Here is a 24,800-nt window from a genome sequence, read left to right on the forward strand (position 1 = left end):
AATGAAATGAAATATTTAGCTTTTGGTATTTGAGAGCATGTCTCTAAGTCACACCTGAACACAGTAAAAGTTTAATCCTTTCACAGATGCCACAAGAAGCTAATTAATTAGGTGGGGGCTGATTTCTGCTCACTAGAGTTAATGGGGAAGAAAAACTGCTGTTTTCAGTACAGCTGGGACATCATTCACTATTTGTTTAGAAAATGACTAGGCATACCAAACTGAACGTCCCATTGTTGGCCTTTTCAGCTGTATTTTATTGGGCACACGTCCATCACTGAGCAGTTAATATGGGTCCCAGACAAACAACCTGAAAACTAAAACTGGAGCCAATACGAATGGTGTAGCTAAACTACTCTAACACAACCATGGTTCTACAGCCAGCAAGTCAGAGCCCCCTGCAGTTTGTCTGTACTTTTACTTATAGCTCAGGTATACAGAATACCTTTCAACAATGACTGGCACTGCAGGCTGCAAAACAAAATTCACAAATCCTCATGAGGCTGCATGGTCTTTTCTAAAATGCTGGAGAAACTGAAATCCAGAGCTTTAATGCTGAATTGAACTGAAGTCAGTGAATTGAACTCACTGAACTTCAACCATCAAAAAGTTAGATACCTGGTCAAAAGCAGTTGCTGAGAACCTTTCTATAATCACCTCCAAAAGGCAATTCATAAATAGATATAACAGGAGATAAACTGACCTTAGGTGACAGGTGATTAGAGGACTAACTTGAATTGGACTTCCAGCTCTTAGATGGCTGAAGCTGTATGAAACGAATTTCCACCGCCAAGGAATTGCCTGCAAACATTAGTGTCCTATTATCTTGCCACTTTACTGCTATTTTTAGGGGAATTCTGTCATTGCAACCTGCCCCCTGAGCACTGAATCAGATGGCGTTTGTGCCTCCTTGGCCTGGCTGACTGATTGCAGATGTGACGGCTGGGTTGGCACAGGCACAGGGCCCTCCCACGGGCCAGCTCTGTGCGCTGGCGGGCAGTCAGGTAGTCCCAGCTGGAGCAAAGAGCAGCTCCGCTTGACTGAACTGCAAGTCCATGTAACATACTCGCTAATTGTTTACTTAGCAAGGGAGGATCATCTCAGATGACACTAATTCACACTTAGCACAGAGCCACACGCTGGCACTTGGCATTTTGCTTCACTTAGCTCGGTCCCCCTCCTACTCCCCCCAAAATGGCAGCATTTTCTCCATTACTCAGAGGTTCTGCTTGGGGAACAGCTATAGCGAGCTGAATATTTTTCATACAATTTATGATTCATAATTCATAGAAAGGCAGGAGTTGGTTTCACATTTCCTATAGCTGAAATACTTCACTGGCATCAACACATTACTAAGGACAATTTTAAATCAACAGAAAACTATTATGTATAAAGGAAAGAATCTCCCACAATGTTTTTTCCTCTCTTTCTTTTTCTTCTTGAGGGTACATTTCTAAAGCATTAGCAAATTTGCATTCTTCTGCTCAGCATTCTCATCATCCAGGGACTCTGGGCTTTATAGCCCTGTTCCACAGGGCTGCTAACACACTCTGATCCTGTGATTCTGTGATTTACAGGAGTTGGATCTAGCCTTAAAGTTTCCTAAATCAAATATGCTCCATAAACAGGTTTGTGCTGGCTTGGATATTGGTTTTTTTTGGTGTTGTCTGCAATGGAGTACCAAGAAAACACATGCTTGGTAAGCAATTATATTAATGATTAATAAAACAGCACATATAATCAATTTTTCCCTCTCTTAGCTGTGTTGGCTGTATACCATTCAAAGGAGCTAAAATAGGATAATTTTTTATCCCCAGCATAGTGATATCATCTCTGAAAACAATGCTCTTCCTCCCCATACTGTGGCAGTACTTTCTCCTCTATTGCCATTGCCTAGGTCTGAAAAGCAGAATAAAAATGACATTGGTCTTCTTCAAGATGCATGTTCTACCTTCAGCACATACGTTAGTGGATTCATATCTAAGCTTCAGTGGGAATAATGTGAGGGGACAAGCACTATACATTTCTCTGTGCACTGCTGAATAACCTAAGAGGCCAGCAAGGGCTTGAGACCACCAGGTGTGTCCCTTACAATCCTGCCCTCGCAAGCTCCCAGTGCAGCAGCAGCCCCATGCTCCAAGATCACTGCTTCTCATCTTTCATGAGGTCAGCTCCCATCCTCCCAAGGGTTTCCTCACTACATACCCTGTTTGCTTAGAACTGCTGGAAAAACGAAGTAAGTTTTTTTGTGTGGCTGAAAAGAACACCTGTGATTCTCCCGTACACCATCCTGTAGCTTTGTCCCTTTCCTCTGTAGCTCTCATGAGACACAAAATAGCCCCAGTTTCTGATACTGGTTCACCAAACCTCACATCATCTGCAGGCGAATGGAGAGTGACCAGCAAAAAAACCCCCAGACATTACACATACAAAAGGAAAAGGTTCCTCAGATCACATATAACCATAATTCTCCACCCAGGGGACAAATCCCTCTGGGAGCACATGATACTGCAGGAGAGTGGAGAGCAACAACAAGCTCCAGCTGGCCTTTGTCCTCCTCAGCATCGTTTCTCCCATTGCTGCCACCATCCATGCCCACAGCTCTCTTCTCTCTGGTAGTCACCTGAAAAGGGCTCCCTTACTTCCAGCACCTTTTCATTAGGGACAGAGGACACGCTGATGTGTGGCTGAGGCTCACAGAGGGTGTGCTCTGCCCAAGGTGGCTGCTGGCTCATGGGGCATGGTGGCCCTCTCCTTCCTACATTCAATGCAGCAATGAGCTCTGCTGAGCAAGGCAGCAGGGCTGGGATGAGGCAGGGAAAGGCCGGCCTCCAGGAGCCTGCTGAAGGGAAAGCTGGCTCCCCACTGGCAGCAGAGGCCAAAGCCTGAGCTGGATTTGCCAGAAATCAATATAAGGACTGTTCTGAAGAAGGGCAGAAGATGGATTAAGCAGTGTCAATAATTACACTCGTTTGAGAGCAGCGGCTTAAGTGAGATGGAGGGTGTTTGTGAGAAGCAGCAGAATGGTCAAGAAGGAGAGAAATCAATGCCCAAATGTTGCAGACTGATATGGTAGACAGTAGAAAGGCTGGAAATAAGAGGACAGACACTGAGAAAGGATAAGAGTGCACAGCTACACTAACACTGACAGAGCTGTCTAGATTTTATGCCACTCTAAGGTAAGTCTATTTTAGAAAGAGAGGGGGAAAAAAAAAAAAAAAAAAGACCAGAAATGAGACAGGAAAAAAAATCTACTTGGAGCTGTAGCTAATGCCAAAATGCTCAAGTATAGGCACAGGATCAAATCCAGCTCCCACTGAGGTCAACAAAGATTTCCATTAACTGCAAGGTACACTGCATCAGGCCCTCTGCTTCAGATCGTTTCCTTTTCACCAGGCCAAATGCTGTCAGCTACAGCACGGGTTGAGAAACCTGGCTGCTGACTGTGTTCTGATGCCCCACAGCCAGCTGTCAGGCTCCAAGGAGAAACACAAATCACTGGCAGTGCACACATAAACCACAAGGGAACAGAGTGGTCCCGGCCCCAACTCGTTCTTTGTGTTTTGTGTATTCCCTTTGCAGGATCCGAACACCTCTCCGTGCAAGGCTTCTATGCACCTTTTGCTTCCAGACACCACTAATTATTGGTGAAAAAAATAAACCAGAAAAACTAAAAGTGAAAAGCTACAAGGGGAAAATGTGAATTTACAATTAATTCTAATAACTCCGTAATTAATGTTACAGCTGCAATATTAAAACGAGGTTTCAGTGGTCAGCTGTGGTTCTGGAGAGATATAATGGAAAACCAAAGTTAGGCCACGAACCACAAAGGAGATTGAGGAAACTCTGCAGGATCCCAGATTTGTGGATTCATGGAGGAAAATTAGGAGGGTGGAGTTTCCCAGCTCATTCCTACAGTGGTCTACCTAAACCAGACAGCTGCATGGTCCACGTGCTCTCAGTTACTTCCCCAGTCTCACGATGGTAGATGGCAGCTTTCCAACAGATTTCAAGATTTTGCTAAAAGGAAGGCCACCTTTGAGCTCAGATGCTGAAGAGGGAAAATCCTTGTTTGAAGGTAAACAGATATGTCGATGTGTGCATATAAAGCCTTCATCTCACTCTGTGCTCTGTAGGCGATGCAAAAGGCTTTCCCCATTTTACCCTCCCGCCTGGCTGCACTCCACCAGCATTGGCAGAGGTTTGCGTTCTTGCTGTACTACAGGGTTGTCCAGCAACATTTTTCATTCAGAAAGCTCCCTGTTGCCAAGATGTATTTATCATCCAAGCGAAGATTGCACAAGAGGTTACAATAAGTAAGATTTTTTCCCAAGAACATTGTGTCTGAAGGAGACAATAGGTCCTCCAAGATTTGGCAAGGGTAATTAATTGCTAACAACAACAAAAATTAATTACTTGCTTCCCATTCACAAAGAAGGATGGGCGACAGATGCAGGAAACAGATACAGGTTCCCTACAGAAGGGAAAAAACTAAAGCTCATGCCAAAAGAAATGATCCAGCATTGATTACGAGCCTTCCTGCAATAGCCCACCATTGTAGGATTTTTCATTCATGATTTTAAACATTCAAAACCCAAGAAGTTCAGGAAACAATGCGTACAATATACTCCAACAGAGCTGCTGCAGCCCCACAGAACAGATAAACTTACTTTGTAATATTCACTATCTGTAATTATTCTCTAGTTGGACACTTCATCTGATTTTGTACTCTACTTTTGTTCTGCCTGTTTTCAGGTTGCTAACACCAGGGCCTCAGTTTTGCACATACACAGTCCCATGCCTGCTATAACCCTGATCACAATATTCTAGCCACATAATTAAGAAATTATCCTGAGTATCATTAGTGCTTTTCAGTTTTAATGTATCAAAAAAAGCAGGAGGAAATTAGTGCTGGTGGAAACCTACTGAGTGACCATTTGTCTGCTGCAGTATCACTTGGCCCATTCATAAATCATTCTAATGGAGAACGGAACAGAAACAGTTTAGAAACAGAGATCTACCCCATGGCTAGGTACAAGTTTTCTGCCCCCCAGTGCTCCTGTTACAAACTCCTCCAAAGCTATACTGCTTTGGCAGTGATAAACTTCCGTCTTACCTTCAGCCTAAATTATGTAGGGTCAGTTTACTCCCTCTGCCTTTAGTTCTGATTGTCTTTTAACTTCAGCAGTTCTGCTGTTACCTACAGAGAGCGAGACCCCTTCATCCTAAGCAATGATTACAGCTTGGCCTCCCAGGCTGAACAAACCACATTCTTTCAGTTGTCTCTTGTAAAACAGGATCTTCATTCCCTTTATAGCTGTAGTGGCCCATCTCTTTATCAAGAAAGATCAGAGTGGGACATGATTTTGATAAGAGCTGCACACACCATTTTTGAAGATGTGCAAAGAGTGGTGGAAAAGTTATCCTTGTGGTAAAGTCGCTCTTTTTTCTTGGCTGATTTCAGCAGAGGAAGTTTGAGTATGGGGCTTTATCCTGGCTTTTGGTTCCTGCTTACAGCATTTCTAACTTTTTGTGCTTCAATTCTGGTAGCACTCCAGCTCTGAAGGTCATCTGGTATTTTGGTCAGGTGTTCTAGCCCTGCTTTCCACTGACTGTGTACTCCCACTTCCCACTGTCAGAGTAGTTGGTTTTTTTTTTTGCCCCTCCCCTTTTTTTTAAATACCAGACTTACTAAGGGTTAAAGTATGCAAAAGAGACACACTGTAGTACATAAAATTCAAGCAGAAGAAAAAGAATATAGATAGGCGACAAAATGTAAGACTCACAAGTTAAATCACATCAACACATGAAACAAAATACGTGACTGTAAATTAGGAAGGGGGAATTACACATAAGGAACAACTTTAACCAGAAGGTTCTTATATAACATTTTCAAGGGATATTTAAAGAACTAACAAAAGGAGTATGACCAAAAGATGGAGGGAGGATTTTGGAAACGATACAGCGCTCTGGTAAATTTCCTATCAGAAGAAGAACAAATAAAAATAAATCTAATGTTACAGTCACTGCTATGCCACTGCTCATTCTGCTTGCCTTCCAACTCTTGTAGTCTTTATTTAGCTGGTCATCTACAGAAGGTAAGCATATTTACTATTCTCAGTTTGTATGGCATCCACTACAATAGGGTCCTGCTTTTGTGTTTATGGCAGCATGATAACTTATTATCAAAGTGAGGTAAGTGAGCCCAAAATATGCAACTTGGGAGTAGTAGACAAAAAGATGTTGGAGGGGTGAAGTGTGAATTCTGCTGGGTCCCAGCACAGAAAACCTTGTATTGCTACCACCACAGAACAACCCTGAAATAAGATTACCTTAATCCTCTAAACCACAGGACATGGCACATTTCACAGAGTCACAGAATCATTAAGGTTGGAAAAGACCTCCAAGACCATTGCGTCCAACCTTGGACAGAACACGACCTCGTCAACTAGACCACAGCACTAACTGCCACATCCAGCTGTTTCTTGAAGATCTCCAGGGATGGTGACTTCATCACCTCCCTGGGCAGTTCATTCCAATGCTTGACAACCCTTTCAGTGAATAAACTGCTCCTGATGTCCAACTATATTCCTTCCATAGCTATATTTCCTACAGCTATGGAAGGGATAAGACAAAATAAAACAAAAGCAATAATATAGTAAGATAAAGTAATAATAAAGTAAGATAATCTACTTGCTTTTGTTTTACTTGCAGAGAGCATCTTCTGATGATCAAGACTAGAGTTGTTCAAGCTGTTTCCAGTATCTTTTCAGATTTAAAACTGCTCTTGGTGATTAAAAAGCAAACAAATGAACCAGACAAGTGATGCCAATATCTGAAATTTATCACTTCAGTTTTTGTATTTCACTAGCCCTAGAGTGAATACAAAGTTCTTTCACAAGTATCACAATAAAGACTTTTTGACTTTTTTTCCCCAGCTGCTTTCCCTTAAGTCGATGACTAATCAAAGCTATTTAAGTTCTTCCAAGAGAAGAAAAAAAATACTCTATAGATTTAGCAGCAGGGTACTTATAAAGAAAAACCACCATAACACTTTCACCAGCTTGGAAAGGGTAAGAGAGGAAAAAAAAAGAGTTGGGAACAGTAACTCGAAATACAAAAGAGCTCCTTTACATCAAAATACTTTTTAACACTATGCAACTCATATTAAGTAGCAGCATAGAACATTGTGGGAGGGTTGTGTTTATTTGTTTGTTCTTTTAACAGAACCTCTGTGGTACATGCCCCCACCACAGACACACCGTGTTTGGCCGTGGGTCACGGGGCGTACCTGCCATTTTACACCACAGTCCTTGTGCTCCGCGAGCTGTTCAAATATGGCTCTTTGCCTGAAAAGGAGAGATATGAACTTCAGGCTATGAGCCAATCCACTGTCCCAAAGTTAAGACATTTGGAAATAAACCAAGCATGGCTGCTCAACATATTTCTGAACAAATGCCTGTAAAGTGAGGGGAGTATTTATAACAAGGCAGTTCCAGACAAAGAGCGCGTATGTAAACACTTCAAGAAGCTCTGATGAACTATTCAAGAGATGCAATCTGTTTAAAGGAAAAACACACATGCACTGCAATGTCAATTTTCAAATCCAATCAGAACATTTAATCAGACAACTCCTGTTGATGTCCCAGGAAGTGTGTGTATGTTCTGACACACATTTAGGTATTATATAGCATGCACACATCTGTGTATATGATTTTGTTTAATCAATCTAATTTCAAGTAAGCCTGTGAGCCCTCTGAAGGCAACATATAAAAAAAGACAGAACACCTTCTTCCATGAAGAAATAAGTCTCTCATTTGTATCACCAATCAGTGAAGAAGAGTAATTTCATTATATATAAATATATAGACATTTATTGTAGCATTTCTGGAAGCATGTCAGGCACTCTGGAAAGGATCCAGGAGAAGGCTGCAGGAAGCTGGAAGAGGTCCTGCCCCAGGCAACAAACCTGCACTCTGCATGAAGCTCAAGTGCAACGAAAGAACATGCAAGGAAAGAGACACCACAGTATTAACACCACCACCACAAGGGGAGTGAAAATAACCGAGAGCCACCATGAATACCACTTTTTTTTTTTTCTTTTCTTCCAAATAGGCTGCGAAGGAAGGACAGAGCTGAGCTGCTCTGTCCCAACCAGAACACAGGTATGAGAGGAAAAGGGAGTAGAGTGTGCAGAGCTTCATCATGGAGACAACTTAATAGACAGACCTGAGGAACAGTTACAAAGAGCTGTTCTCCCTGTCCACACTGGCCTTGCAAAAAAGCACACCTGTGGCTGAAAAGCTGAAGGCAGAAGACTAGTTTCCCTAGATATTTGGTGGAGAGAGTGATACACCCAAGATATGCAGTGACTTGCAGCCTACCTCAGAGGCTTTCTTACCTAGCAGGCCCTTTCTGAAGGCACCCTCTCTCTCCCTCAGCTCTTCAATGAGCACACACTCCTCATTTAGCGATCAAACTTGGCCAACAGTAACAGGCAGTAGTAATAGCTCCCCAGTAAGAAAATTGCTATACTGGAAAATACACACATTCAGATCCCACATTAAAACTGAGGTGTAAGGAGTAAGCACACAGAATTCCATTTTGAACACATGTAGTACTCCAGGACTATCTATATTCCAAAATTTACAGGCCAGGTTTACACTAATGGCAAAATAAAGGAGGGCAGAAAGTGTGTATTTGTACATCTGCAGTGCTCGAAGTACCTCCTAACTCCACAAAATCCTTTCTACTGAGATGGCATCCCAAGCCTTCTGCAGGCACTGTGCTGAGCCCTACATAGACACAAGGGAAGAATTCTCCTCTGCAAAGGATTTTTAATTTAAAACAGAACAAACAACTGTATATCCAGCCATAACTGTTACTCATTACTCTTTAAGTATGCTCATTGGAGAGCTATTTAAACTATTTAGAGTTCAAGTCTAACCAAATGACCCGTGGCGGGTGCATCAACAGACAAGAAGTTGGACAAATCTCTCCTATTCTTTCCTCGGCACTAAAGCAGAGCAACTATTAAGTGCTAATTCAAAAATCTTACACTGAAGCAAATCATGTTATAAACAGCATTTACAAATTACTGCACTGGCAGGTTTACATTACAGAGCATCATGGAAGAGCTTTGCTTACTTCATGCTTGAATGAATGCACATGCATGCACATGCAAGTGTGCACACAGCTCCTTCCCAAAGGTGCTATTTTACTTCCCTGAAATTCCCTTGCTTCGGTGACAGGAACAGGGAACTTCCCACTCTCTGCACAAAGTCTGTAGCAGGTTTAGCCTAGGCTGCAGTTCACTCCTTCTGGCAGCCACTCTAGTGACCTGTATTCTGTCACACAGTGCCTCAGGCACATGCCTTGCATTAACCAGCACAGTTTCTCCTGTTCCTACAAGGCAAGTCACAGCACTATTCATCAGTACTTTTAATATTACAAAAGATAAAATCCTACAATAACTTTTGAACTCTGAAGAAAATGAAACAGAGAGTAATTAGAAAACAAATTCAAGTGTAAGCAAACGAGCTGTCCCAAACCAAGAAGCACCATCATCTTCCTGTAATGTTCACTGAAAACCTCTTCCAGATTCCTGTTCACAATTCTTAGTAACTAGAGGTGTTACCTAACACTCCATTCCCTTTTCATACCAAGCCCAGCACTGGGTGAACTCTAAGGTTACAGCTGTCACTCAAAGAACAGGAGTCACCCATCTGGTACTCCAAAGCAAATCCTTTCTACATGGCGGAGAAGTCCAAGGTAGTGGAGAGCCTTTTACTAAGCCTCTGGATTTCGATTCAAGTAACTTGACTTGAACAAGACTAACCTGAATGTAACTTGAATGAATCTTGAATGCAACACCACCCATCTCCCTGTCTTCTATTTTCTTTATCCTAACAGTAAAGCAGTTGACTTGATGTAAAGAGCAGCGAACCCTTTCAGCAGCAGCAATGAGTAGCAGGGTTTGCCAAAAGCTATTAGCAAACAGTATCAGCTGTTACAGCCTTTATAACTAGGAGGAAGATACACATGGGGCAAGAATCTTCAAATATCCAGTCAGTATTAGGTTTGAAACTTTCCTCTGGATTGGTATGATTTACACTCAGAAAGCAATGATGAATCAAGAAACTCTATTCAAAGACAGAATTCAGCTTGAAAAGATATGAACAGGAAGCATTTTGCTATCACTTCTTCATAAAGTGTATTGATGTAATTAGGAGAGCAGGAGAGGTGCTGTGCATGTCACCAATGCAATCAGAAAGTTTTCCCACCCAAGAGAATGGGCAGACTTCAGCCAGACTGATTCCTCCACTTCCACCCTTGTCTGACTCAGCCTAATGAAACAAATTTGCAAACTTGGCCAACAGTGCTGACATTAATATCAATGTGAGTATTAAAGGCCAATTTGAGAATATTAATAACACTGCAGCACCCATCAAATAGGCAGTACAAGCTCCTGGAGAAAAAAAATCGTACTAAATTGCCTTCAGGAATTTATCAATTCCACTGAAATCTGACAAACTCTCAACACACACGGAACACAGTAAGGAACCTTGCTCAGAAGGCATCTTCAAAGTTGAGGCAGAATTGAACCCAACCTCGAGGGACAGGTGTACCACACTGCAGAACAGCACTGTTCCTTAAAGAAAGGTGCTCCAAGTTAGCTTCATTGCCAGTTGTATACCAGGATCCTCATACATGAAATCCAGCCAAGAATAACCTACTACTCTGCACTCTGGGGGTCAAAGTGAGTGTCCCTACACTCAAGGAGTGCAGTCCTAAAAAATAAAATCAAATCCCTACCTACTCCTGATATAATGCATCTTTAATTATTAAATATTTTAAGAAGGCAACTGCCGCCAAAGCAACACGTTGCTGTGCAAAGGCCAGCTGTCATTTAAAAAGCACTTCAAGTACAAACTCCTTCAAGTCTACCCTTGGAATAGGGTTCTTTCATGTTCTTTCTCTCAGGTGGGATATTTTATGGTGTTAGTATTTTACACCTATTAGCAATCAGGGCATATTTGCTGCAAGAGCAGCAGGGCATCCATGTTCTCCTCCAGACTCGCTTTTCCCATACTGAGCTGTCAGAATGATAATACAACCCTTTCCTTTTTCTTTCTTTCTTTTTTTTTTTTTTTCGAGACAGCAGTTAGTTACTCTATGAGGGCACCTAAATCAAGCTGGATAGAATAGCAGTTCAGTGAAGGTTTCATGATGAGCTTATTCCTCTTCATTAGCAGCAAGTGATGTGTTTGCTAATTTTATTGCTCACGCATTAGCCAAAAATGCATTTGGCTGGCATTACATTTACAATAACGCTATCTGTGTACAGAAGCATTTCTTTTCAGTGGCCACAGATAGCAAGATGAATACTTCTCGTTGCTCTTCCTTCTACTATAAAGATACATACATACTGAGTTATGTATAAAAGAGGATTTCTACAAATACTCACAGAGCTTACAAATGATTTCTTAGCTGAACTGGATAAAAGGGACCTGTAAACTAAGTATTCAGATTCAGCAAGATGAGTTATGAGGTTTGTTTTCCAGGAATAATGCCCCCAAGCACAGAAAAGAATTGTTTCAAAGACTGGAAGAGTGGTTTTGTGCTGCCACAACCAGCTGTTCCCCAGAAAGTCATGTGGTGCTGCAAATTTGCAATGCTTTAGACCTGTTTATTGCATTTCTCCATATGCAACTCTACAAATTGAATTTTGCATCTATTCCTGTTAACAGTGCCTCTGTCATTTTTACTGAGTGCTCTCTACTTAAGGCATTACCATTTTTCTTACATTTCATAAGATTTTATATAACATTATATGGTGGGGTTTTTTCAGTTTTAAAGCACTAGAATTTTCAAGCGTTGTTTTAAAACCTCCAAGGCAAGAAAAATTCAAGTAAAGACAGTAAAATGAAGTTGCCCGTTCATATTCAAAGCCAAGTACTAACATAATGTTTCAAACAAGATTCAAGCATATTCCTGATATGGCCTTTAGAAGTTTACAAGAGTTTTGTTCCCCTAATTTTCCTTTGGGGAGTACTTTTATAGAACTTATAAAAGCTCCAGGATGTCTGGTTGGAATGCATTACCACTGAACTGTTCTCTCCTTTGAGGATTTGTACCACAATGGGACCCCAACTGACATCAAGCAGTAATGCACAGTCTAAAAGAAAAAATATATCTGAGAAATACAGCTCCACTGTGAGACAAATGAAGGCTACTTCTCTCAGCCTCCCAGTGCAACACAACATATCTCATGTGATTGAAGAAACATCTGGGTTTTATCTTGAGATTCCAAATATTTTTCAGTAGAGACACATACACACACACAGAGAATGCAAGTGCTGTACAAGACAACTTGCCGTATTTACTGTTCACAGTAGGAAGATGCAAAACTTTTATGTACAACACTATTTTTAAAAAATTTGTTGGCATTTTTGAAATTTTTGTGTTAATTATGATGTTATCTTTTTTTTTTTCCAAATTCTCATTAAAAAATATAAAAAGGCATTCAGCTTTTAACACTTAAAAATCAGTATGCTCAACCTTGTAGTGCAATATACACAGTAGCACTAGGGATCTCATTAGACATTTTCCAGAAGTCTCCATGCAGCACTTCGTTTCGCTAACTCTATCAAATACACATGTATAACTACAGGTCCAAAAGTAAGAACTGCTAAACACCACTGACTGGCATTTAATGACTTTTAAGACTACAAAAATATCTCTTTGTACTAAATGCTTTATACAACTCCAAGTCAGTGTAGCTTTCTGCAGTTGCAAGATAAAACTCTCAAATCTACCAGTGCTAGAGGCAAAAATAAAAAAGAAAAAAAAAAAGAGAAAGGAAGAAAAAAAAAGCCCAGCTGCATAAAATATCTTAAGGTCAGGCTTTTTACATGTAAAGCAGCCGCAGCAAAATTATTCACATTCTTAGTACATAGCTGACCAGGACAAGATTCCACAGAGAGGTAAACAATTCCCCCAAGAGAGCAGCTGCATCTTCTTCAGACTGGGAGCTACTGTGGGGAGGGAGAAATGACCACTGAGGTCCCCAAAACTGACAAGAAGTGTGTAGAAAAGGTTACTTCTGCTCCCTGATAGTGCTTCACTTGAACTGGTCCTTTACTGTGCTCCGTGAGAAGTGTAAAAATAAGTAAATAAACAAATAAATATTTAAAAATAAATTGAAGCCAGTTAGTAACATACACTTTAATTGATGTCCTAGAAGAATGATGTAAGCAGGAACCCAAGGTCAGTTCAACATAGAAGAGTAGGGCGACAGATAATATCGAACAAAACTGAAAGGAATACAGTCATCCAGCTTTGCTTTTATTGTGTAATTATTTTCCAAAGTATACTTTGAAAGAATAAAACTATATCTTTCTAGGTTTCCACATTATTTCTCATATTGTCCTTTTTTAATGTTTTTTTCTTTAGCACTATCTTTTCTCAGTTCACCTCAATGTTATTTCTGTTGGCTACTGGCCAAGTGGCACACTTTAATAGTCAAGACACAGTACTAAAGAGGCATCTTTCTCACTCTGCTCCATTTACATGCAAAAGCTGTGAGATGTATTTTAGTTTGATTTAAGAAAATAAAGCCTCTGGGAAGATTCTCCTCAACGTCATCCCCTTAACATTAGTATTTTCTCACAAACCTGCCACTAGCCATCAATGAACTCAACACAGCAATATGAAAAGTGACCACATCAGCATTCATAACTTAGTATTCATACATATCTTCCAGCTGCAAGTGTGCTGGCAAAAATGTCTGTCTTGTCCCTGGCTGCCTGTCGCTGCTCCTCGTGCCGGAGGTATCGTTTGCCTCCCTCTTGCCTGACCGCCCTGCCGCCCGCTTGCCACCAGAGACAGCTGGGTTAGCACAGATTTAGCATTTTGCCCCAAGTGAGTTAGAGTTAACTCCAGCAGCAGCTCCACTGGGACAGTAAGACCTGGATGAGAGGAGGAGTAAGATGAGACAGCAGTGAGCAGATGGCCCTCTCTGGAGCACAGCTGGAAGGAGGAGAGCACGGGAGCACAAGGCTGATCTTTCTCTCAGCATTTCCTCCGATAGTGGTTGACAGCCAAGGCAGCTGCCACCACTCTCAACTTCTCTGCTCCCTTCTGTGCCTCCCTGCCGTACCCCTCAGTTGTGCTCATGTCCCTCCCGCCATCCCCCAAAAGTTATTTTTAACCTGGATCACTTCCCCGCTCAGCTCCGCAAACACTGTGCTGGCACAGCTTGTGAGAGTGAGCTGGTGACGAACAAGGGGCAAGACCGGCACCTCTGGCAGCAACAGCAAAAGCTGCTCTCCTGGAGTCCCAGCCCAGGAGTCTCCTCTGCTTCCTTCACGCCAGCCTACAAACTTCTCAGGTGACTGGAATATGCCTGTGATATCTCAGACCGTAAGGTTTTTCTGATTTTGTTTCCTCTATGTTGCCTTTAGAAAGCTTTTAATTGCCATATTTTGTGCGTTGGTATCATATTAAGTTTAACAAGCTAATCCCCCTCTTACTTTTGCAGTTATCACCTAATATTTCAAGGCAACAACAGGACATTTTTCAGAAATACATTTGATCATTTAAAAAGATATAGCCAAGGGGAAATAGTCTTACATGACAGGCTATAAATCAACATGTTAGACAAGTAATTTTAAACCACAGGAGGAAGAAAAAAAAATCTCACTGTATCAAGCCAATAAAAACTCTCTAACACTCTAGAAAATATTGGACCTCTTCCATAACAACTATATTTCTTACAAAAATACAGTATTTTGAACTCTAAAGAAGTCTGAACTTGATTAAACTGAAACAAAGGAGAGGGAGGAAAGCAGAGCAGAGGACATGATTCCACTCATCCTTCACAGTTGAAGTCTTAGGAGGAAGTTTGAGAAGTTTCAAATAGATATACTCCTTTGAACAAGTCACTTAATGTTGACACATTTGCTCAGTAGTTCCCAGTAATGCTAGCAGTAGATCAGTATTCCTCACCTCTCTCCTTTAAGCCTTTACTCCAACTTTTAGGAGACTTGTTTTCCAATGCTCTCCACCCGTATCACTTGACAGAATAACAACTGTTTTTCAGGCTTCATTATTATTATTATTACATTCAATACTGGGCCCAGGATCGTTTGGGGTAAAAAAAGCCTCCTCAGCAAGTTCACTGATGACACAAAGCTGGGAGAAGGGGCCCATACCCCAGAGGGCTGTGCTGCCCTTCAGAAGGACCATGATAGGTTGGAGAGATGGGCAGAGATGAACTATCTGAAATTCAACAAAGGCAAATGCAGGATCCTGCACCTGGGGAGGAATATCCCCATGCACCAGTAACAGGCTGGGGGCTGACCTGCTGGAAAGCAGCTCTGTGGAGAAGGACCTGGGGGTCCTGGTGGACAACAAGCTGTCCATGAGCCAGCAGTGTGCCCTCATGGTCAAGAAGGCCAACAGAATCCTAGGGTGCATGAGGAAGAGCATTGCCAGCAGTTTGAGGGAGGTGATCCTGTCCCTCTACTCAGCCCTGGTGAGGCCACATCTGGAATGCTGTGTCCAGTTCTGGACTCCTCAGAACAGGAGAAACATGGAGCTCCTGGAGCAGGTCCAGCAGGTCCCTTCTTTACTGTAAGGGAGGTTGGACCAGATGACCCACTGTGGTCCCTTCCAACCTTACTCATCCTGTGATTCTTATCATCATCATCATTATTATTACCGCACATGCTCAGCTGCATGAATACCATTCAAAGACAGCAATGGTTCTTCTAAGATCTTTAAGGGTGCAAAATATTAAGAAATCAGTAACAGACAAGTGATCACTTCTTCATTGAGAAAACATGTTCTTAAAATTGAGGCCTAAAGCAAAATCCCACTGAGCAAAATTTTTCTTGAATATTTCAGAAGCAGAATGAAAACTGGCCATATGTGCTTTAATGGGGTAACATTACCAGTAATGAGCACACTACATGGCATGGGAGGCAGGATTCATAATACAGAGTTCCAGAAACTAAGAGACTACTGCACATCGTTCAGTCTCAATTTGTGCACAAAGTAAAAAAAATACAGTTATCTCTGCACCTGTTCAACAAAGCTGCCAAAGGTAAGGATATATGCCTGATTGGGCAATCAAGTTCCAACTTCCTAAATTTCCCCTAGGAGAACTGGGTGGAGACAGTACTCCTACTGGTTTCTAACCTGTGTGCACATTGCCGAGTACTGGTAAATATGGCATTGCATCATACTGCACTGCAGGCTCATGGGAAGATCTGTGCTTGTATACTTTAAGCATGCCAAACCCAAAACACAGCTAAGCCTCCATGGCAATGACACATGGAGATATTTTGATAATCACATTCACTCTACACTGAGAGATGGTCTTGGAACAGTTTCTACAGTCCAGAGAAATGATCTTTCCTCACTTCCACTGTGTGTGCATCTTACTTGGGCCTCCAGCTGTGTGCACACTGCCTTGGACAGTGCTGTGACATGCAGAATCACAGATGCAGTGACTCCTGAACAGCAGTTTTCAAGAAGTGCTTCCAAGGTCAACATTCACTTCCTGTAACAGGCATTGTAACTGTCTACTCCTTTTCTCCAAGGCATCCATCAGCATTTAAAATTGTGGACATTATGACTACTTATTTTTAATCAAGCTTTCCACCTTCAGAGACTAACCACAGAGGCCAATGATAAGGAAGCTTAGAAGTACGTGTATTCATATACATACATATAAAATTATGTGTGAAAACCTGAATTCAAGCTTTTTTATTTTTTCCACAAAAAAAGTGAAATGTGCAGGATTTACATTTCAGAACACACAATAGCTGAGATGTTGGAACTATCCGAAGTACTACCATGCAAAGCAAACAGTAATATAGTCATAGCAGTTCCATACGCAGCCCATTACTTGAATGACTATAATGATTCTTATATATCAATTTTAATAGTCAGTTTTCAACTTACAGCTTTTCTTTGCAAAAGGGAAGAACTAAAAATCAGTAGACTAGAAGTACCCTAACCTGTAATAATCTGACAGCCCACATTTTAAATGGGATCTATACCTTAAAAGCCAAATGGGCTTTCAGAGAGTATTACAATGCTCCCATCTAAGTGATCTGCTTTAGCAAGCAACTTTGCATTCTTTCTAACCTGAAGCGTATGGGCTGTGACACCCCACCAGCTGACTACTCATTTATTCCTGCTCTGAAGCCACGTTTTCAATACAACCTCAAGCTCTGCTCCAGAAGAATGACAAGTAAGCAGACAGTAAGAATGACAGAGATATTTACACAAACAATAAAACCACTAAATATAATTTCCTTTTATCTTCTCTGCACTGCAGCCTTCTTGCATTCCATCGCTAGAAAAATCAGTTCAGGTTGTAATGTCTTATGGGTAGAGACCTCATGTTTTGCAACGATGTTGCACCACACAGCTTCACTGCACTGTCAGTGTATCAATGGCTTTGTATTTCATTATCACTGCAATGCAAATGTGAAACCCGAAGTGAACAGTAAAACTCTTGTTAGCAAATTTACCCTGGCAACACTATCCACATCACATCAAAGTTTTCCCAATTTCTAACATGCACGTCCCAGACCAAAGATCTTGCTCTGCCAGGACAGATACCATCATGGTTTTTTATAATGTTGTTAGAAATGCCTGGAAAATTCTGTGGACACTAACATCGTAATTTAGAAAACAGAGGGAAAATACCAGGTATGCTACAAGCTACAGGAATATCTTAACTGGTTATTAATTATCACATAAAGCTGAGTTCAACTCTCCATGTAATCTGAAATCCATGCTACAAATATTAAATAGATAGGAACATATTTCCATTTAAGGTCAAAATCTGTGCCAAACCATAAGTCTAAGTAAATGGACTTAGCATGTGTGCACACTGGTAGAACAGGAGGACTATTTTACTGCTCAAAACAAGCCGCAAAGCTCTGGCCTGATGAAATCACAAGGAATTTTACTGCTGATTCCAGTGAGTGCAGAACTTCAGCTCAAGAATCTTCATAATCTAGCACAGTGGGGCTGGGGATATAATCCCAGTCTAGATATATGCCCACTTGATCTGAAATCCCAAACTACTCTTCCCAACTGCCTCATCTCACTGCATTCTGCACAGCAGTGCTCAGGGAACAGAGACAGGTTCCACCAGGAACTCAAGACTCTGCAGGCTCTTCACGTTTTGTCTTCTGACACAAGCAACCAAGGGACCCCCTGTAGATGCAGGTGGGGTCTGAGGAAGGAGGACACTGTTACTCAGTAGCTGATGAAATGAAAGGCCTCCCCACCCCCAGCAGCACTTCCTGCAATGCTCCATACACTAAAGTCATACACCACTACAAGCTGGATCGCAGCTCAGTGCATTCCACTGCACTTTGTCACGCTTCCCTGACCGATATTATGCCAAAAATTACTAGCTTTAACAGTTCTCTGGTGAATAAAAGAGCTTTTGCAACTCTGAAACAGAGCTGAGTTTTTAATTCATGTTAAATCTGCTTTTCTGTTTCTGAAGGAACATTTTCAATGCTGCCTGTAATTCCCCCTCTGTGCTTTTTTTCTTACTTCTGTAGTGACTTTTGTGAAGATAAAGAGAAAATTCAAGCTCACTAGTTTTAAAAAGCTTAAAGAGACCTCTAAAATATGCCTGAAGGAAGTAAAAATATGAACTTGCAAAATACAAAAATGAAAAAGATCCACATATTCATATAAACCTAGAAGAAATACATGGCAATAAGATTCACAAGAAGGTTACCAGAGAGAACAAAATTCAAAGTAAGACAGACTATCTAAATCAAGCATAGAGCAACATTATCCAAAATTTTCACCTTTAATGTTTATTTATGCAGTACCCAGCCTGAGCACAAGCTTGGAATACAGACTGCTCCTGCAAACATCCCTTCTGGTCAGATACTCTTAAGCACTTGCAGCTGTAGACTATGCCCTAAGAAACTTTCCTTTGTAATCTTTTATTCATACCTACAATTACTGAAAGGACGTGACTATTAGAAAACTGTAAAATTAATCTAAGTATTTAACAGAGTAAAATGCTCATTATGCCAATGCTTGATTCCCCTCTCTAGCAGAAGAATACTGGCATGATGCACACGCACCCAAAAAAGGGATCCCACTTCTCTCCAAGCCAGCTAGCTTTGCTCAGCACATCAAGAACTGTTGCTGGCTCCAGCCCATTTTTGGAACAGAGTATTTCACTATCAAACCCCATCTCCAGGCTGACCTGGAAACATGCCTGCCCTGATTCCTTGCGTATGGAAATAATAAAGCTATTTTTACACAAAAAGCAAATCCTTTATTTTTTTCAAAGGCAACAACAGCCATTGCAACAATGCATAGGAGCCAGGCATTCAGAAAAGAGTAAGTACAGAAAGCAATTAAGCCTTGTGAACAGAGCATGTGGGCAGAATGGCAGGGGTTAAGCATGACTTTAGAAAGCAAGCACACAAAAAACGCTGAAAAGAGAGTGGAGAGGAGGAATGCAAGGTAACCTGGAGCTTTTAAGTTCAATAGGCTGGGAAGGTGGGGAAGATGCCTCTGCAGTGACCATCAGCTTCTGCAAGCAGCAGGCACACACTGTGGGGGGCACTGGTGGGAACCCTGGTGTGCAGAGAGCAGCTTGGGCTCAGGCTGCTGCTTCTTCCACACTGCAGAGCTGAAGAAAATAACTTTCCCAACACCCAAGCATGATCCCTTCAAAGCAGATACTCGAGTTAAAACAATCCGTTTGCTACTACTAATGGCTGAGCTCAGCACTAGCACCTCTGTGAGCCCCCCAAGTAAATTCCAAAAGTCATACTCTTCTCCTCACACACCCAGTTATTGGTTTTTAGCAGGGGCCTCATCCTTGTTACACTTCCCATTTGCCCTCATCATTGTTAGTTCTATTGAGCCTCTTCCCACAAAACTACTATGTGAACGTGGCAAAACAAACTAGATCTGTGGTCTAGTTGGCAGGGTTTTCCCCAAATTCATGGCCTCGACAACTTGAGCACAAGGAGGGTTGATGGTGCCCTGCTAGTCTGACTCAGGGTTTTGTCTAATGATGGACAATAGTCCTACTTCACGTTAACGGGAGAGAGGAAGAGAAGGAAGTTTTATGCACAGCAGAAAATAGGATAACTGGCTTCCCCCAGCAAGATGTGCTAATGGTTCAGCTGCTGTTGTTTGGTCTGTGTAGGGCAGGGTGATGACTGAGTTCATACTCTGCTACACAGCGATGAGCTTGGGAGCACAAACAGTTCTGCACAAGGCAAGAGAAGAAAATGTGATTCTTTGCAAAAAAATAAGGAATTCTGTTAAGCATGTAGCATTGCTATTTGCCCAAAATAGCATTCCTGGAGGTGCTGAACACACAGCAGGACGTTCTGACCTTCCCAGGAATCTGGGAGAAAGCAGTTCTGTCTCCAAACCAGAGCTGTGCCTCAGACTCTCCCTCCTGAGCAGCAATGTTCCAGTCTCAGGGGGCAAGAGATTCTCCCTGGCAGCAAATCTGAGCACCCATTTCTTCCTGAGCGAGGAGCAGGGCCTGCAACAGCAAGTTCTCATCCTCCACCTTACAAATCACGGGGAAGTTCCTGGAAAAAATTGTTGCAAAAGGTTTTACAGCACCAAAGTACTACTGAAAAATACATTTTTTCTAGGTTACTTTGATGTGGCTAAGAGCCCTGAAGGTTCACTTCTCAGTAAACAGAGAGGTGAGGGGTGGGGGGAGGCACACCAACGCAAATGAAAATTCTTGTGGTTTGCTTTTGAATTTTCTGGCTCTTCCCAGTGAGGTCCTGCTTTGGTAGTATGGGGAACTGGCTCACCATGTGCCATGGCAGAGACTGATGACTTTTGCCCACTTGTAGACTCCTAGGATCTAGGTCTTTGATTTGCACTGTTGAACACTGCACTAACATCTTCTCTCCACTATTTGCATGGCTGCAAATATTTCACACATTTCACAGATTATTCATAAAAAACCTTCAAGAAAGCACTCAATGAACTTAGTGCTTGCACTGGAGAACATAATAAAATGATTTTCTGAGAGGGAGAGATGGCCAAGGTGCAAAGAAAATGATCATAGAAAGGAAACAGAAGTGAGTTTCTAGCATAACTGCTGGAGCACCTGAAAGAAAAATCCCATCCTGCCCCAGCACACAGCCAGCTGGTTGCTGCCATGTCTAGGCAGAACACACCGCACAGGCAATCAGGGGATCATCTAAAATACAATCAAGAAACTGTGCTGGACAATCAGAAAAAAAGAGGCTCCAGTAAGATGGAAAGCACATCTCTGGAGAAAATCATTGAGACCTTTTTTGGAGCCAGGACAAAAATAGCCCAATATAGAGTGAATTTGTCTTGATTCAAAGATCTCTGTCATATGGCCACAACCTTTTACACTTTTAATTGGGAAAACCAGATAGGTTGTTTGTGGGTTTTTTTTGTAAGCAAGGATACCCCACAAACATTAGTACTTCCAAGATTCCAAATACATTGATTAAATTATATTTTATATATCTTTATCAGGCTGACATCTGGCAGGACATAAAATCAGTGGAATAAAATCAGTGAAAAGCATAAATGGGACAGGTGTCTAGTTTAAGCACAGACTGTACAGAGTCCTGACACTGAATGGAAGAAAAGATGAAGAAATGAAAACATACGGGGTATGCTGGCAAAGTCCCATTACAGTTGCACCTACAATTCTTCAAGATGCCACATCAAATCTAAAAACGTAACGCTGAAGTCTATAAAAGACTTCTTTCTTAATGGTTTTCAATTATTAAGAAAAAAATTCAGTTCATTTAGGGTATTCAGAGGCACATAGGGAAAGGCCTGTAGCAGGTTTTGAATATTAGTCCTTCAAATCTTTGGAGCAGAAAAAACAATGCCATATGATAACAGGTAAAGAAAGGAAGGTATAGACTTGAATAGCCTTGAAGATATGTTAAAAGCTGATAGAGTGGAAGAACAAAACAAACAGGGAGGGAGTGAAACCACAGATCAGCAACAGTGATCTCTGAGTCTCTGCTGACATTTTCTTCTGTTTTGAAATAACCACCATCCAATGGATTCATAAATGGTGTATAAAATCCAAATGTATGCAAGGAGCAAAAATGAGCATCTTTGCATGCTTTGGACTAAATGAGTTATTTATGAATCTTGCAATGGAGTAATGAAGGATACAGAAAACTGTTGCAAAATGCTTGGTCACGCAAGCAATATACATTTAAATCTCAACATTTTTCCATTTACGCTGCATTTATATTTCTCTAAGTGCCTAGAAGACAGTGTGTGTCACAGTAGCAGTTTCACATACGCACACATACACTGATAACAATTCAAGACAAAGCAGCACAGAACACAGTTATTTTCACAGACTGTCCTTGCCAGAGCCATTACCTGATTCACAAAGTTAGGGGTACACGGCGTTCTTTCGCTTCAGCTTTCTGAAAATTAACTGACCTAGAAATAATTTCTTTTAAACTATTTTCATATCCTCTCCCATTCTCTTCATCCTTCGCCTCCCTGGGGAAATATTTTTAATTACTTGGATTCACTCAAAATGAAGAGCACAAGTCTCTCATCAGGAAAAATCCATCTTTCACTCTGCAGGGAAGCAGAACACGGCCCCAAACATCAGAATCTTGTTTACTTAGACTAAAAAAGAAATCTTCGGGGCAGTACCAAATCCTGTGGATTAAGTTCTTCACGAACAGCTGGTACCATGCAGACAACTGCAGTCATCATAACACATTTATGCATTCACGCATCTCTTGGGTGAAACCTAATTTCTATGAGTCAATTTGTGTCCAAGAAGTCTCTTCTGAAGTGTCAGTGACAGTCCAGATGGCAGGACAAGACCATTAGAACCAAACCAGTTTTGCTGTGCTGCAGCCATACCTGGGAGACCCCATAAAGATCACAGCTGACAGAACCACCTCAAGAGAAGCTGCCAAGTAATATAAAGTCAAAAATATTCCAGCAGCATCAGTATTTTGGGTGACCTGCAGCAGATGTGTAGAGCAGGCAAACAGCAAGAGTTTGACTGGTTGACTTTCACTAGGCTTTTATTAAAGCATCTTCTGAAGATGGGAAATTGGGATCACTCTCAAGCCTGGACAATACGAGACTGCTACTGCTAGTTCAACACCACAGACCATAATATCAGAGCAACTTCAGCCTCTTATTTGGTAATCAGAGACATTGTTAAACTTAATTTTATTTTTTTCCAAAAAGCTAGGGAATGATAGAAACTTAGAATTAAGGACCAGCTTTTCCTTCCCTGAGCCTCAGACCCAAGCAATGTAAAAATGACAGATCTAATCTACACTCACAATTAGTTTATGAACATTAGCAGAAAGGGTGAAAAAAAAGTTGAATGTATTTCACATGCTACACACGTGACCTAAATAAAGATAAGGCCCAAATTAACACAAACATCTGTAGCTTTAAGCAAACAGATTGTGTGCCTGTCCCTTCTTGATTTTACTAGTGCAAACTGCATTTGTTCCAGTAGAACTTGATTGTAGAATATCTACTACAGAGTAGCTGTGCCCATAGTGAGTCAGCTTGCAATCCAGTCAGAATTCTTTCCTAAGTCAAAGAAAGGAAAACCTGGGTCTACCCAGCTGTTTTTTAAGAGAGATTCAAGGCAATGGTGGGGAATTAATGGACATATGGATACATTCACTACATGCGAAAAACAGAAAATTAATAATAATAAAAATCACTCCACAGAAGTATGGTACATACCTCTATATCACATGAGAAGTAGACATGGACTTTATTTGCATTCTACTGATATTCAGTTGGCAGTTTTAATGTAATCTTTTATTTAGTTTAGTAACTACCAGAAAAGCATTCCTAGGCTGAACAAAGCAAGTTCGTGGATTGCCCTTAAAGACTGTAGCATGCAAAAGTTTTGCATTCAGTCCTACTGAAATCTAAGTTTAAAAACATTGTTCAGTTTTCTTGAGAAAGACAAAAAAAACCCCACAGACAACCAAAAGCCACCCAGACCCCAACAGAAGAAATGCTATTTTTAAGTCTCGTTATAAAATCCCATTGGTTACTCTCAGATACAAGCTGAAAAGAACAGCAGAGATTTAGGCTGAGAAACACAAAAAACTGCAAAAGGAACAGTTACACCCTACTACTATTGTGATATCAACTTCCTGTTAAAATAATAATGACAATCTTCACTTTTGGTCGCAAGGGCTTTTTTATTCAGACTGATGTAAATGCTTGTGCAGAATTTTTAGTGACTGTGAAGAAGACATTTCCTTTTTTATTAAAAAAAAAAATCAGAGCTAAACATTCTCCTGGCAGTTAAATTTTAATAAATACAATTTAAGTGTCCAATGCAAGTTAATCCTGTACCCTGTTACAGCAAGACATAATTTTAGACTTTTATATTAACTCCCAAGCTTCTACAATGTTTATCTGATATGAGAAACAGGGAAGCACTGGTTTAACATAACTTAAAATTCACACTTATCTACAGTTGAAGTCTGACATCTGATTCCTGTTCTGTCATTTTAAACATAACTTTACTACCAGTAGGTGATTTATTCTATAGTTAGATAAAGAAGAAAGGAGTCCAACAGGTATAATGGGCAGAGTTTAAAACATACTGTAGTCTTGTTCAGTGCCATATCACTAACCATCTGCCAAGAAGCCACATCTTGTCAAGGAAAGGAGAACATTCAATCACTTATTATACTGTTAAGGAATACTTCCACCACCATGAAAACTCTGAGGGAAAACACTTT

General features: G+C 41.1%; 1 protein-coding gene across 2 annotated transcripts in view; it reads right to left on the reverse strand.

The window, feature by feature from the left end:
- LATS2 (large tumor suppressor kinase 2) overlaps positions 1-24,800 on the reverse strand; it is a 48,942-nt gene that overhangs the window by 13,635 nt on the left and 10,507 nt on the right. The gene's annotated exons all lie outside the window — the stretch shown is intronic.

The sequence above is a fragment of the Myiozetetes cayanensis genome, unplaced genomic scaffold, assembly GCF_022539395.1.
Source record: "Myiozetetes cayanensis isolate MyiCay16 unplaced genomic scaffold, myiCay2020 scf5-8, whole genome shotgun sequence".
Classification (NCBI taxonomy): Eukaryota; Metazoa; Chordata; class Aves; order Passeriformes; family Tyrannidae; genus Myiozetetes; species Myiozetetes cayanensis.